General features: G+C 43.7%; 1 protein-coding gene across 1 annotated transcript in view; it reads right to left on the minus strand.

Annotated features, from left to right (window-relative positions):
• LOC135391206 (uncharacterized) overlaps positions 1 to 16,074 on the minus strand; it is a 179,044-nt gene that overhangs the window by 72,003 nt on the left and 90,967 nt on the right. The window contains exon 3 of the mRNA XM_064621358.1: positions 3,208 to 3,265. The gene's annotated coding sequence lies outside the window, so the exon portion shown is untranslated. The remainder of the gene's footprint in view (positions 1 to 3,207; positions 3,266 to 16,074) is intronic.

The raw sequence follows: 16,074 nt of genomic DNA on the forward strand, positions 1-16,074 counted from the left end.
TGCACTGCTCTGCCGGACAGTAACATGCAATTACCGGTCCTTCTTCTTTCTTTTTCTTTTCTTTTTGTTGGTGGAATTAAATTAATGGAATGGGGATGCCGAATCATTCCAGGAGTGGGAATTGACAGCACCTGTCCGTTCCGAGGAATTGAAAGGAATCGAATTATCACAAATTTCCGTGGAAAGGAATGGGTGGCCCCATTCCAACAACCACCCTGATGTTCGTATAACGTGGCAAAAGGATAAAAAAAAGCAAAAGAAAGCTATTGGAAGTGCTCTCCGTACTCCTTTAAAGTCCCACTTCGGACTAAGTGTCGTGTCTTTAGAATGCTACCGATTTTTATTTATCGATTTATCGATTTTTATGTCATTGCAATGTGCGCGTCTCACACTGTATTCTCCCAAAATATTGCTTCTTTATGCGACGCGGAAGTATAACCATATTAATTTATAGTTTTGAGAAGTATGACGTTATAATAATGCGCAATCTGCAATACGTCTGGTAACATTTTCCCCCGAAGGTCGATTTCCTTCCCTTCACCACAGCTGCTAGCAGTCTTGCAAGGTGGGGTTGACAGCGGAGACGCGCGCCGTTGCTAGTAGTCGCCAGGGCTCTCACTGACGTCATCTACTTTTGCAGGATCCGAAACTATGAATATCCGCGGCTTTTTTTTTTTTTTTTTAAGAACTCGTGAAAAGGGAAATTCGTAATGTTCAATGACTGAATATAAATTATACATTTATTGACGGCATTAACATTTTGCTTGCTGGTCGAATCTTTGAGCGAGGATAGTTTGTAAAACGAAGTAAAATAGATATAATTTTTAGTTCCGTATGGCAGCTTGAAAAGCGCCACGAAGCGGTCGTTGAGCTTCATAAGCTTTTTCACAGCGATGACGAACAAATGGAAGAGCGAAACTTTCGCTTGTAATGAATTTGCTTGTGCTGATTTCAAAAATTCGCTTGTAATGGGTGGAAATTGTATAAAATTTAATGTAATCGTTTATTGTATTTAAAAAAACGATTTTCTTCTTTTTTTTTTTCAATTTCGGCAAATTTTGCATCTCTCACATCATGGACAGGTACGATCAGAAAGTGCGTCTTTCGCGCAGATTATCATGAGTATCATACTCAGGATGCTATTTTGAAATACCTTGGCTTCTATTTATGCAGCTCGCGTACAAGTGATTAAATTGCAACCCTCCCCAGACCAGTCTTACTTCTAGTTATGGAAACCGTCACCCACCCAGCATGAATCATTAGTTCACAAAGCAAAGAAGTTCATGAAACCAGTTAGGAAGTGCCCAAGCAATAAAAGGAGACAAGAAGAACACGTGTGCGCATCCCTTCCGTAGAAAAGGCACTAAGGTGTATAAACCAGTCGCTACAACAGCTGGTTCTATGAACTCATCATTCTTTTATCAATCACACTTAACGCGTTAGATCAGAAGGCAGACGAGTAGAAGAAAGTATAGAGTTAAATAGTTTCGAGTAGCGTAGCCGCCTCTTACCAGGAGGCGAAGTCGTAAAACATTTTCTTGACTGCGGTTAAAAGGACGATCATTTACCGGTTGCAGTACATTATTATATGACCTCTGTTGCACTATCGCACACTCATCCAACAACAACAACTTTATTGAGAGTCTTCAATGAGAGACACGCATCGAAGAAACACGTGGTGCAGTTGAAACTATAGTTGCATCGATCATCCTCCTGATTTGTCGAAAATTGGAGGCCTTTTGGAGGCCTTTGAGTATGTTGGGAGGCTTTGTAACACTTTGCATGTGCATATGCATCGCTCTCCCCTCAAACCAAGAGTGGTGCTGATAACGATATCATTGGATGTGTTGATTTGCCGATTCCCTGTGGGGTGCACAGGGAATCACACCCTTTTTGGGGTACATAAACGTCTGGAAGGCATGCTACGTGTCAGCAAAATTTAAACCCGAGTATGAGCGGGTGGTATGAGTTCCACTCAGGAATTAACTGACGTTGCGGCATGTAAATAATTTATCGGTTGCATAGTTTCGATATTGGCCTCCAACAGTTACGGTTGCTGATGCACAATGTCATCTAGATTTGGTAGGTGACGCATAAATGTATTTACAATGCAGCGTAATTCGGAATATCAGTTTATGTAACGGGAAAATTTGCGAATGAACAATAAATTAGGAACGATATTACAGCCAATTACATTTACTACGTACAACAAATTACACATGACTGCAGTGAATCATTACCCCGTAAAAATACGTTCTGTTTACTGTATCGTACATGAGAGGAATTGTGTAAAACTGCAACTATGGGATCATTCGCTTCGTGTTTTGTTTTCCTTGTATGCTCTGCATAGAAACTGGATGCGGTTTGTACATATTCATAATGACAAAAGAAGGCCTGACCCGCTTTACACACTCTAAGAAAAAAACAAAAACAAGAGGAATTTTAGTCCCTTCAGGGGGGGGGGGGGATATATTTATCAGAACAAAGGAAAAAAAAAGGGAGGAAACGTCAGCCAAACGGGGCTTCGGGGGCTATACATAGATTTATTGCACTACTATCACTCTCTTTAGAGACTAAATGCATGGAAGATTGTGCGAAGTTTGAAGACTACTTGCATCGCTGGGGAGAAAATGTCAGGCTCAGGCAACTAAAATGGGGAGTAATTTTATATCTAGGGGAACTTGAAACTGTAATTACTTCTCCATTTTACTCCCCCCCCCCCCCCCTTAGAGTGCAGTTCCGTCCGAAAGATCAGAAAGGTTCCTGGTCTGGTATACATGACTTTTGAGGTTGCATACATTGGAAAGACACGGGATGTCAAAGGGGAGGGTTAATGAACGCAGGGAAATTTGCAGCCAGGCACTGTCCATATAATCGCTTCAGCAGCGGGGCTCCCCGGGAAGTAATTAGGGATCGTGGTGCGTCCCGTGACTGATTGCATGCACTTTCCCGTTCCCGGTGCAAAATTTCAATGGTCTTGTCACCACTTCCCGGTTTGCCTTGACTTTTATATTTCTATTTGTTAGTAAATAACGGTATGTGTGCGCGTGATGCTTAGTAATATAATTAGTAAACTAATAGCATATATAAATTTACTCCCTCTTGTATACGTTGTAGAGCGTGTACACATTTACTCCAGTTCACTGTCGACTAAAGCTTGTGCAGAAACCAATATTGATCGATAAATATGTTTTGAAATGCACTCACCTGTGTTGTTCCGTAATGCAGTAATGCAGTAATGCAGAGATGTTGCAGTCTGTGGTTTCTGTAAGGAGACAAATATCGAGCAATTCTTAAAGGGTTGTGCGGTATTCCTGCAAACAGCAATAACTCATACAAAATTTCCTTTGACAGTGTACACTAGTACAGTACAATAATGTGTGTTATGCAATGAAAATTTTCTGGTATGACCGTAATGAAACTGACCAACGCCTTCTCAAAACTGCATGCTTTAGATTCGACGTGGATGTGCCCATGACTTTCTTACTTCACTCACGCTCACTTGGTTGAAACTTTTGAACTACATGTTGAACTCCATCGCTTTAACTCGTTCATCTGTTTGTATTTTCTGTACGCAAGCGTCCTGGGGTAGCCAGTTCGACTTCGTCTGACTCACATCCACATTTTTGTTTTCTTTGTCACATCACCACCACCATCATCATCATCATTCTTACTAAAACATAATCACGTGCGGATGTATTTATTATTGATAGCAAAAAGGATCTCGTCAAAAACGTTAGCAGCTATAGTGAAGCCGAAATCTCCACTTGACTTTTTTTCCATGAAATCAATCAATCAAACCAGCGGCATGGCCGAGCGGGTTGGCGTCCAGCTCGTTCGTGGTAGCCAAGGGCGTGCTGACGACTGGGATGTTGTGGGTTCGAATCCTATCACCGGCTGCGCTGTTTGAGGTTTTCCCTGGGTTTTCAGACGAATGTCGGCACAGTTCCCCCCGAAGTCGGCCCAGGACGCACACTAACACCCCCATGTTCCCCACTCCTTCCTGTTGTCCTCTCTCCATCTCTCCACATCCGTGCGCCGCTCATAGCCAGCGTTGCTTCGCGGCGCTAACACGGAATCAACAAAAAATCAATCAATCAATCAATTGCAGCTATTACAAGCGCGCAAAATGCATCCCACGAAGACGAATGAAATTCGCTATGAAAGATGTGCTCCCCGATGTATAACTTCGCAGATTAATCATACAGATTGTGGCTCAGCACATAACGCTGTCCGTTTGCCACATCGCTGCCGCAATTAATCACTAAGGTTATTGCCTCACCTTTCGGCAATCTGAACCGCCAAATCATTTTGTGCAGCGCGTCTTGCGAAACAAGCGATTCCCCGTGTGCTTCGGAGAAGAAGCGCGCGTGCTTCTTCTGTGTCTAGATCGTCTGTTCTCTGTCGCACTCCGTCTTGTTCAAAGCACACTCTTCGCCGCCTTTTGAACACGCTACCGTGATATTATCGTTTCCGTGTGTGGCTGTACAGGGCCTGGAAGGAAGGGCGAGGTGTGTTCCAAGAACCCGAGCATGATGCATTTATTGTAGAGATGGGACGAATCCAGTATTTTCTGAATCCGAATCCAAATCCAAATCCAAGGAAGGTTCTGCGAATCCACGAATCTTACGAATCTCGAACCTTTCGAATCCTTTCTCAAAACAGAGCTTTTAAAAAGCCAGGTGGAAGGACACCTCTAGTGAAAAGTGTTTTGAAGCAGAATTTGGTATATTTCTTTAATGAAAAGCAAATTAAGTATTAGTTCATTCTCAGGAGAGGGAAGCATACACATGTACTTCTTCTTAAATGTAATTTCTTGAAGATGTTGTTCATCGACTGCAGGAAAATACATAAACTGAACCTCAAGTCTGAATCTGAATCTGACCGAGTCTGAATTATTTCCATAAAACTAAGAAACAATCAAAAACAAAATCATGTTACTTTTAAACTTGTAATGTAAGCGTTCCTGCCTGAACACTTTCAGTCCAGAGCAATCTAAACAAGCAAACATGTCAACACAGCTGAAAGTTATAAATTAATGAAGATTTTATATGTTCAAAAACACCACCGTTCTCACCCGCTCATGGTCTAGCCTACTGTGTTTTTTATAAGCTATGACACCAGGTGTGCTGAAGAGTATTTCTGACAATGTTGTCGATGTGGGTGCGATCAGGAACGTTTTTGACAATTTTCTCAACTCGCGATATTTTTGGTGCCAGTCAAATGAAAGCCAATCAGGCTTTCGGCGGACTCCAGGGGCGCCAATTTTAAAAAGAAACGAACAAACGTGGTTGGTGGATTCGAAGGATTCGATTCGCCGTTTTGGAGTCCATGCCTAGGATTCGAGGGTTCGCGGATTCGGTTGGCACATCCCTAATTTATTGAATCGAATTAAACTTGTTCGTATCGGTGCTGCATTGGCAGTCAGTTTTAAATGATTATGGGGGCATCCTATATGAATGTTTTGGAGAACAATTCAGTTGCATTCAATGCATGCCAAACGATTGAAGTGGCATGAATACAAGCCGTGTTCATGTTGTGTAGTGATGAATATAAAATGTCGCGCCTGTTCGACGGTTAGCATTCGCTGCTGGCGTTCTGAAAGTGAACGGATGCGTTTGATCGAAACGCACAATACATTTGAAATATCACTCTTGGTATAGTAGCTTAGTAGCTTGGTAGTATCACGCTTGGTAGTAGCGTAACCCTTAGTATTTTTGTTCCGACATCAAGCATATACTGCCCAGCTGCGCGCGATACACAGCAGAACGCGAAGTGCTACGGAGCGCATCGGACATATATCAACGGACTTCTTGATATCAAAAGAGAATTCGGTGAGCGACATGGTCTACCGACAAGATGTGTGCCTTTCCTCCCTAGGATTCTCGTGGACCACACAACCTTTCCAAATTTTTCATCCTTTTTAAAGCAGACCAAACCAGCTAGACCCCCTTTTGTTTCTGCTTTCTCTCTCTCTCTCTCTTGGCCTACCAACAGTCTGGTCGCAACTGTATAGCCTGTACAGTGTACTGTACGCACACGTAGGTTCCTTTTTTATTTTTATTTTACGCGTTCGACATACTCTTCCACGTGGAATGCTTAGGTATGACGGTGGCCTTTAGCCGGATGACGTCGTTGGGTAAAGCTCTTGAGCGAGGGAAACATAAGCCTCCCTGTGACCAGATGCTCAGTGCACCAACGGCAGTGGGCGGTAGTGTATGTGAACAGCAAAAAAAAAAAAAAAAAAGAACAAGAAAAGGCAATTGTAATTGTTATACAGAAAATAGAATGGTGTAAACTCATTCTTGCTTTGAGACGAGGATAGGCCTGTAGAACTACTAGCAAAACAAGCCTGCGTACCCCCGACTACCGCCGGCGAAGTTGCCGCAGCTGACAACCTAGCTATGACGACACGTGCCGCGTCTTCGTGACGGTCACGTGGAACGTGACGTCTTCCCATCAGGGCGAGAGCTCCATGACCCGAAAGCCAGAATGCGAAGCCAGCCGGCGTGATACAAACGGAAGACAAAGTCTACATACGCTGCGTCTTATAAACGAATCGTTACCTCCGTGTGTGCCAGCACTCGTTCACGTAACAACACTCGTCAGTTAAGACATCGCTGACCTTATGAATATTCGCATACCATAACAAGATAACAATGACTGTGTGCCGTAGAATCGTGCAGTAATCCCACAGAACGAGATGGAATAGAAAGGTGGGGATCCAATCAACCTGCACGTGGGTGTAAGCTCTTTCTGAGACGGTTCCGTGGAATGATGGAGTATCTTGTGGAATTGTGTGCGTGAGTCTGGGGGTGTTGCTGGAACTGGTAACACGCGAGACAATGGAAGGGCGTCCATCTCCGGCGCGGTGTACAGGGGTTAGGGGTTCGTCAGTCCACGTTCGTGATCGCTGCACCTCGAATGCAATTAATACTATTTGAAGTTGAGGGGGACAAGCATCGTACAATATCAGTACAAAAGGAATATCAGATGTATATAAAAGAAAAGGAATAAATCAGGGCTAAATTAACATGTTTACACCGCGTCATCGCTGTCTAGTTCGCTGTCGCGGGAAGACTTGTTGGCAGATATTGCCAACGAAAGACAAACTGACCAGATGAGGTCTTCTCAGCTGCCCCTCGTGTTCCAACTGCGGCGCGGACGAGATAGTGACCATGTGCTACGACAGAGACTCTGTGGACACTCGTGTGTCGCCGCTTTTCCATCAGGTATCGGCCGATGCAAATGATGAGGACAATGTTCGAACAGCTAATTATGATAATCACATCTATTGCTGGTAACAGACTACTTAGAACACGGACCTTTTTTGTTGGGTGAGCACGAATTCTTGCGACAGTGGTCCTGCCGCCGCGTTGCTCGTCACAAAGGACTTCTACGCCTAACGGGTCTGAGCTATACATAGTCCAAATCTCTTAATACGGTTGCCACAAGTTAATGCCCGTCAAGTTGTCTACGAATAGTGCACATATAGCACGTACCTCGTTCGGTCATGTTACGCACATTTGGTAAAACAAGTTTTACGTCAACACGTTACGGTTACGGTCACGTTACGACTACGTTAACACCTTCAGCGTCCGCATCGGCGCGGATATTGAATATATCCGCTAAAAATGTTACGTTATGTTACATACGTCTCGAATTTTCAGCATGCGAACTTTTCAGGAACGTCGTGTCATCCACAGTTGTCCAATACTTAAAGGCACAGCAGTTAATAAGCAAATAATAGCAGTTGAATGCACAGCAATGGAAGGTATACAGCACACTTCGGCGTCATTTTAAATTTACAGCCTGCTCTCAATTATGACTCCCCCTAGAGGACGTCAACAGAAACACGTTTGTTCGCGGACAAAAATGTGGACAGGCGCGGCCACCGCAGAGGCGCGCGCTTTTATCCGCATTGTATCCGCGCCGATTTCAAAGCGTGCATATTTCTATCCGCAAACGAAAATGTCGCGCGGATGCAGACTTGTGCGTAACGCGTTACTAGTAATTGCGTTACTTGTAATCAATTACCTTTTTGAGTAATTTTTCGAGTAATCAGTTACTTTACTGTCAAAGTAATTTTTCGAGTAATCAGTTACTTTACTGTCAAAGTAATTTTTCGAGTAATCAATTACTTTTCTGAGTAATCGATTACTCAGTAATTGATTACTTTTCCGGCAGAGATTAGCTTATCTTTCAGATGTTCTGCCCCAAGTCAAGCCCCTGGTGCCATCAGCCTTTGTTGGGCTGTTCTACTATAGCAAACGGAGGTCATTGTAATAATGCTCTGGAATTTCAGAGTCTCTCTCCCTAACCTCTTCCTACACCAGTGTGATGGTACCTGAAGCTCTGGAGGTTTAGTGAGCCATGGGGAAGTTCCACGCATTGCTCTTCCACAATCGTGTCAACGTCTTCCCGGGCGTACAGATCTCCTTGTCCTACGTGTTTTTGTTTGTCTTGTTATTTCAGTTGTTGAATCCTTTTTTTTTTTTTTCTGAGGCACACAAAGACGGTTATAATTTGCGTGAATGCAGAGTAACGACCGAAGTAACGCGTTACTTTTCTACTCGTTACTCAATTACATTTGAAGTCGAGTAATTGGTAATGGTAATCAATTACTTTTTCCACAGAAGTAACAGTAACGGTAATCAATTACTTTTTTCGAGTAACGGGCACAAGTCTGCGCGGATGTAATCGTACGCGCGCACGCCTCTCCACACATATATAACATGCTGACTTTTTCGTTACAAGGCGCGTTTCGATCTGCAGCGGTTCGAACGTGCGCGCGTCGCCGACCTCCGTGCGCATTCCGTCGCCACGAAATAAAATTGAAAGCGGAGAAATATATAGGCGAGAAACCGGGCGCCGCTCGCAGCATTTCCGGATGAGCTCCGCAGATGCGCAGGCACGTCGAGCAGAAATCCTTTTAGGCAAAAGCGGCCCCCGCGAGCGGAATATTAATTGGGCGACTTTTACTGCCCGTGGCGAGTACATACGGATATATATATATATACATATATTTACTATGTAATATTTCATATGTCTCTCCTCCAACTTCTTGGAAGATCCGGAGCACGGTCGAAGGCTGGGCTCTCGGGTGTTTTGCTTTCTTTTTATGTGCTTTTACGCTCTACAAAACTTGGCCATATCGCAAGCTAAGAACAGACCGTCCGAGGGGTACTGGGTACTGTTATGCGCCACTCAAGTACACTCTTAAAAATGAACTTCACCGCATAGCACGCTCCTACCCAACCAACTACTCGAATGATATCGCTGTGTGCCCTGATTTCTTCAAAACGGTAGGCGTACGCCTTTTTTGTGACACTTATGCTGTTCATAATTGTCACAAAAATGGCGTACGCCTCCCGTTTTCAGCAAATCAGGGCAGATAACGATATCATTCGAGATGATGGTTGGCTAAGAGCGTATGCTATGCGGTGAAGTTCATTTTTAAGAGTGCAGGACAATCTCCTTCTTTTATGCACTCTAAAAACAGAACTTCACCGCATAGCACGCTGTGAGCCAACCATTGCCACAAATGATAGGGTTATCGCATCTGATTCGAAGAGACAGGTGGGTGTGCGCCTTTTTGTGGCAATTTGGATATATGAAAATTGCCACAAAAAGGCGTACGCTCCGTCTCCCTTCGAATCAGAAGCGATAACCCTATCATTCTTGGCAATGGTTGGCGCACAGCGTGCTATGCGGTGAAGTTTTGTTTTTAGAGTGGGATGATAACATAGCGGTGTACGCCCCCTCCTCCAAGCGATGATGCTATCACTCTGTGCATTGTGTGGTTATGGCATGTTATGTTGGCAAGCACTGTTCCTTTTTTACGAAAGTTTTCTTTTATATACCTTTTTTTTTTAGTTGCGCGATGAAAGTATTCGTCTCAGGCTCTGTTAGTACCATTTTGTGGAGCAGTTCGGTACATGTACTGTAATATTCTTCAGACAGCCATTCCAAGTCGCTCGCGATTTCCTTCAGTTGATCTTACCAACAGAGGTGGTCGACTCTCCGATAGCGTTTTGCAATTCAAAAACCGAGGCATCGAAAAATGAAGTGAATTCGTTCGGCAACGGTATTCATTTTAAACGGTGACGTGTTCCACATTTCGATTTGTAACGTTCCTTTTTTCCTCATATTCCTCATTCCACTCTTAACCAATCATTTCCGTTAACTAATGCGTTCGCTCAACGTTTACATAAAAAAGGTCACGCTATTCGTAAAGCGGAATGAATAACGAGCTCCCATCTTTCATTTCTTTTCCCTCTCTCTGGCTCCTCTTCCTTGTCCTTTATGTTAATGGCGAATGTAATTCGTATGCCCAATAGCTTACCTTAGCGTGCACCAATAAAGAGAGGATGTTCCACATAAAAACGTACCGCATCAGCAAAAAGGAAAAAAAAAGAAGAGTAACTTTTTTTACGTCGCTCGCTTTCTTGTTCCTCTACAATTCTTTTTTTTTTTTTTTTTTCTGTGTGTGCATGATAGCAGTTTTGGGGGGTAACTTAGTTAACTACTCATTTACTTAGCAATTATTCGGTACCTGTAGCTAATAATTCTTTTTGAGGTAAAGGAGATGCGACAAATTTCTGAAGTCATAGGGGTAGACAGGTAATTGTAAAGTAGCGGTAACTAGACGCCACCTAGTTACAGTTACTTTAGAATTTCGTGATTGTCTCTCTAATTTCTGGAACTTGTCGCACCTTTGTTCACTGCCTGTTGCCAACTGGTGCTCACTATAAAAGTTGCGCTCTCGAAAGAGTTACTAATTACAGTTACTGGATAATTGTTCAGTAAGTCATTACTTGCAACTGAGTTAGTACTTCACGGGACTGCGTAATAGAAGATTGGTCACGGAAATGGATAATCGTCTGCAACAAGTAAGGTTCTCGAACCTCAGCCCACCAGTCTCGGACGGTTGTACCAATAGTGTTGTCAAGAGGAGAGAGGAAATCACTTCTCACTGAGCTCATCCAGCCCGCAGCTCGCCAGCAGTGGAGTCGGGACATCACTGACGGGTCTCTCGTGTATTCGGTGGATCCAAATTTGTCTTTCTCTGTTCGAGACTGTTTACCACGCTATTTTACGTCCCTCCTGCACAGGCTTCGTCGCTATCTAGTAGACGAGTTCATAAAATCCCAGTGCTCTTTGCGCACGCATTGCATCCTGGGCGCTTGCTGAGCGGGGGAACGAAGAATAATCCTTCACATTTCGCTTTCACGGACCTTGACACGTCGTGGACAATGGACCGGTAGGGGCGAGATCGGAACAGTTTGTAGGCCACCCGTTTCTTTCGTCTTAGTAAACTCCCACAGTTCAAAGCGGCACTAAGCACTCTGGGAGTTTCTGAACTCGTCCATTACTGTGACAGCAGCCTATGCTCCAAATGTGGCATCGTAGCGAACTTTGAGCACGTCCCAACAGAATGTGAGCTCTACGAAACGGAGAGGCGGCAACTCTGTGCTCATTGAGTACGGCTAGCAGACAGACATTCAACCTGGCTGCAATTCTCGGCCCATGTCAGAGCCACGTGCAACACCGTCGATGTCTTCTGATGTTCTTGGCGTTCCTTTTGTCTACCAGTTTGCTACAGACGTTGTAGAGTCACACTCTGTATCTCAATGACCATTCGTGCTTCTTTCATGTGTGTGTGTGTGTGAGAGAGCATGTGTGTGTGTTTTTGCTGTTGTTGTTCTTTTTACTTCCTTTTTGCGGCGTAGCGCCGCCAGTGGAGGATAGCTCAATTGTTGTGCTTGTACATAACTTTAACTTCATTCTCATAACTCACATCTAATGATTCGCGTGCAATGGTGTAGTGTGCTGCTCTCCAGCAGTGAATCACCCCATGTCATAGTCACGATTTAATTATTGTTGTTGTTGTCTCGAGCCTCACCATACTAGCATCTTGTTAACTTTGGTTTTTAGGATTGCGTCTCTGAATGAGATATCGCAGGCATTTGCAGTGATGTGAAAATTTGCAAAAATAGACATGGGCTTCGCGATCATGTTTTAAAACTCTCCGCGCTTTCAGGACACAATTACTGTTACGTTTTTTGCACTAAGAGTTCTGCACAGGGTGTCAGAGCAAACCGAAAACCAGAACCGAAAACCGAAAAAAAACGCTATTTTGGAGCGAACCGGAACGGAATCGAAACCGTATACGTTTTTTTTCGCTCAGGAGGGAAACCGAAAAATTTATTTAACGGTTTTCGGTCCAAGCAAAAACTTCGCCGGTTTGGACTACGAGTAGGCGAATGAAACTGACGTCGTGCGTCCTGAAGTCATGTCATGGATACTTTACGAGGGTTACGGTTACGGTGCAATGTATGTCGACATACTATGGCCCTTAGGCTCCCTTTGTAACGTTTTATCGTTCGCGCACATATACTTATAGGTACATCTGACCGGTGGTGGCTCTCTACCAAAGTGCCGTAGTGTTCGTTTCAATTTCATGCGCCCAAACTCTCCTCAACTAAACAGCGACCCAAGAGTGTGTGTGTGTGGGGGGGGGGGGGTGCGTAACGGCTTCTCTATCGGTTTGAGTTTGAGTTTGAGTTTGAGTTTGAGTTCTCTATCGGTAATGTCGCGCAGCGCGTCCCTTATTTGAGAGCAGCGAAGTTGAATACATTTACGTATCCGCGAGGCAAGCGCGTGCGAAGTGGTGCCTCTTTTGTGAACAGGACACGAAGAAAAGAAAACGGAGCCGTCGAGCGCGTTTGTGCGAGAGGGTGTTCCTCGGTTTGCGTCGTACTCGTGCGGTGGTGCTTGCTGGCTAGGAAGCAGCAACAGACATTCACATGGGACGCGATCGCACCAATCCAGCAAGAAAGTACTTTACGTATGACATCACAACAAACAAGTCCATCTGTATCACGCGCTTCAAGAAAGGAGAAAGCCTATTTGAAGAGACAGTCACCGACAGGAACCAGGAGTTACCAATTTCACAGCTGCCTATTAATATCAAATACCATGTATGAGGAATAAACGGAATTAATATGCCCACCAGAAGCAGAACCGGTTGAAACCGGTATGAATCGTTATTTTTTTGCTCCGGAGCAGAACCGGTACCGAACCGTTTATGGTAGAACCGGAACGAAAACCGGAACGAAAAACGTTTCGGTTCGACACCCTGGTTCTGCAGCAGCTTACTGCACCAGAAGCTGTTATGACGCAGTGACCATTCTCAGGTCGTTGGGCAAATGAACTAGCAGGCTAAGATTATTCATCCCAAAATTACTACCCCGTCAGAACCCCTTCACCCCTGCAGGATGTCTTCACTTTAACACGGGAGCACATTGTCTTGATCGCTCATGATGGCAGTTGTCTCGCGACGTAAAGCCCCGAATTATTGTGCATTATTAGCATTGACGTCTCCAAACTGCTATCTTTCCGAGCTATCTTTCCATATTTAGATTTGTTCATTGTTGCTCGTTTGGATAAGCAGTCTCGTAATAGCACACGTCCTGCATCCCATTATCTGCATTTTTTTTTTCTCTGCCGTCTCAGTTATTAGAATGCGGGTTATTCGATACAAGATACCGTTCTTCGGCGACTCACAAAATTACCTGACACACATGCATGCTCACGCCAGAAGCGCCGAGAGCATTTCGTGCCATCCAATAACGCTGCTGCTCGCGGGTATTTGTAAATATGGAAGTCACTAAGCACAAACAGAAGCACCTCAACACGCCTGGAGCTACGTTTTGCATACCCATTTCACGGCTGTGAGCAAATAAGTCGTCTGCTAGCCAGCGGCTTCTGCTTGTGAGGCCGTCTGCTACAAATGATTGGCTACACGTGCGTTGCGAACAGCTTTGAACTATTCATGTTCACAAAGAGTGCGAGGTCAACGTTGTACCAGCGGAGTTATAAATTGGTGGGCCAAGCGGATGATATTGGGACCAGTCATGGGTAACTTACTCAAAAGAAGTAACTAAGTTGCCGTTACAGTTAGCCTGCAAAAATAGTAACTGATTTACAGTTACTCTTTCTGAAATGTATAACTATAGTTACAGCTACAGTTACCACGTTTAAGTTTCCTACTTGGTGACTTTACAGTTACCTTCTAAGGGTGAAAAAAGGCGGAATAAATGTAACTCAAGAACTTCGTTTTAGCACTTGTGCTGTTCTTGCCTAGTTAACACCGTGTTATAAAGAGTGAGTTCCTATGCACCCTACAATGTAGAGAAAAAAGGAGTAAAATGGGGAGTAATTGCAGAGTCTAGTCCCCTCGATTGCAATCACTCCCCATTTTAGTTCCCTAACCCCGAAATTTACTCCCCAGAACTGTAAATAGTCACTGCTGAACTTCGAAAACGATCTCCTGAATGCGAGAGTCAGCGTAAATATGTGCTCTTCGTGAATTTGATGGAATGAGGCTCTATAACTTACCCAACTTAGCGATTTTCCAACCGCACAGCGTAAGAAATAGTTTGCGGTTCTTTCTTGACAAACTTTGCCCCATGCATGTCGCACGATTTTATATCACTCGACATACCACGGTTGACGGTTTAGTTCAAAGTGTTTCCAATCATACACATGAATTATGTACATGGGACTGTTAGAACAAAGCGTGAAATGCAAACTCCACTCCGTGATATTCACTTAGTCCTGTGCATTTACTCCCTAAAGGGACTAATTTTTGTGGCAATGCATTTAGTCCCCAAAATGTCTAAAATTACTCATTTTTTCCTTAGAGTGTAAGAGCACGGATGGAGTTAGTCTAAGGCCATCCTGTCTACGTTTAATGAGATGTAAAAATTCTTGAAATTCCTGCTTGAAAAAAAAAACAAAAAAAAACTACAGGTTATTTGAAGGCTCGACGAAACGACGTCAGGGAACTGATGCGTTAAAAATATTGTAATGCCTGAGTAACTTATATAGCTACAGTTACATGTTATACAGTTGCTGAATAGAATATTTATTTCACTTGTTTACGAAATGTTCACAATATGACCAAACCTGACCAAACACGAACCATATCCATGGGCCTGTGACAGCCTCCGACACCGCTTGAAAATCTCGGACCAGTTGCTTAAAACACAGTTACTTATAGAGTTGCCTAAAACACACTTACTTATACAGTTCCATTTTACAGTTAGTTACAGTTAGTTTGCTCCTCTTTGTTACAGTTCGTTACAGTTACTTATGCAGTTACATTTTACAGTTAGTTTGTTCCTGTTTGTTACAGTTATACAGTTACTGATGCAGCTACACTTTTACTGTTATTTCAAAGCGGTAACTGATTACAGTTAAAAGTAACTTTCGTAGGAAAGTACCTTGTTACTGCAACAAAAAAAAACTAGTTACTTGTAACTTACACTCAACAGACCTTCACCACATAGCACGGCGAAGGCCAACCATTGCACATAATGATACCTTTATCACTCGTGATAAAGCGCGGGGTGCATACGCCTTTTTGTGACAATTAACATAACGACAAACGGCCAATTCTTCGGTGTGGAAGAAACACCGATTCCAATTCAATATTCGAATATAGAATTCTGCATTCTAGTCTCGAGTACAGAATTATTCGCCTTGGTATTCGAAAAAAGTAGATTATTCGCTACATATTGTCACTCTTAAAACAGAACTTCACCACATAGCACGCTGAAGGCCAACCATTGTACATGAGTGGTATACATTTATCGCTCTTGACGTGTGCGAAGCGTGGGGCATACGCCTTTCTGTAACACTTAAAATAACTGCACAATCTAATAACTGCCAACCTTCATCTCGAGTGACATCGTTCGCTCCCCTGATTTGTTAAAAACAGGAGGCGTACGAGTGTCACAATTATGCTCCGCATAATTGTGCCATCCGTTTAATGCATTAAGTTCGCCGTGTGCCTCTGCTATAAGTGTCACAAAAAGGCATACGCCTCCCGTTTTTAAAATCAGGGGGCCAGAACGATGTTATTCGGAATGGTGGTTGACTAAGAGCGCGCTATGCGGTGAAGTTTTGTTTTCAGAGTAATAGTTACTACCCACAGATCCTCCAATACACGGAAGCTGCGCTGCACAGAAAGTCTTCTCGCCCGCGTCGTCTGCCAATAGAGGGCGG

This window comes from Ornithodoros turicata, chromosome 4 (assembly GCF_037126465.1).
Source record: "Ornithodoros turicata isolate Travis chromosome 4, ASM3712646v1, whole genome shotgun sequence".
Classification (NCBI taxonomy): Eukaryota; Metazoa; Arthropoda; class Arachnida; order Ixodida; family Argasidae; genus Ornithodoros; species Ornithodoros turicata.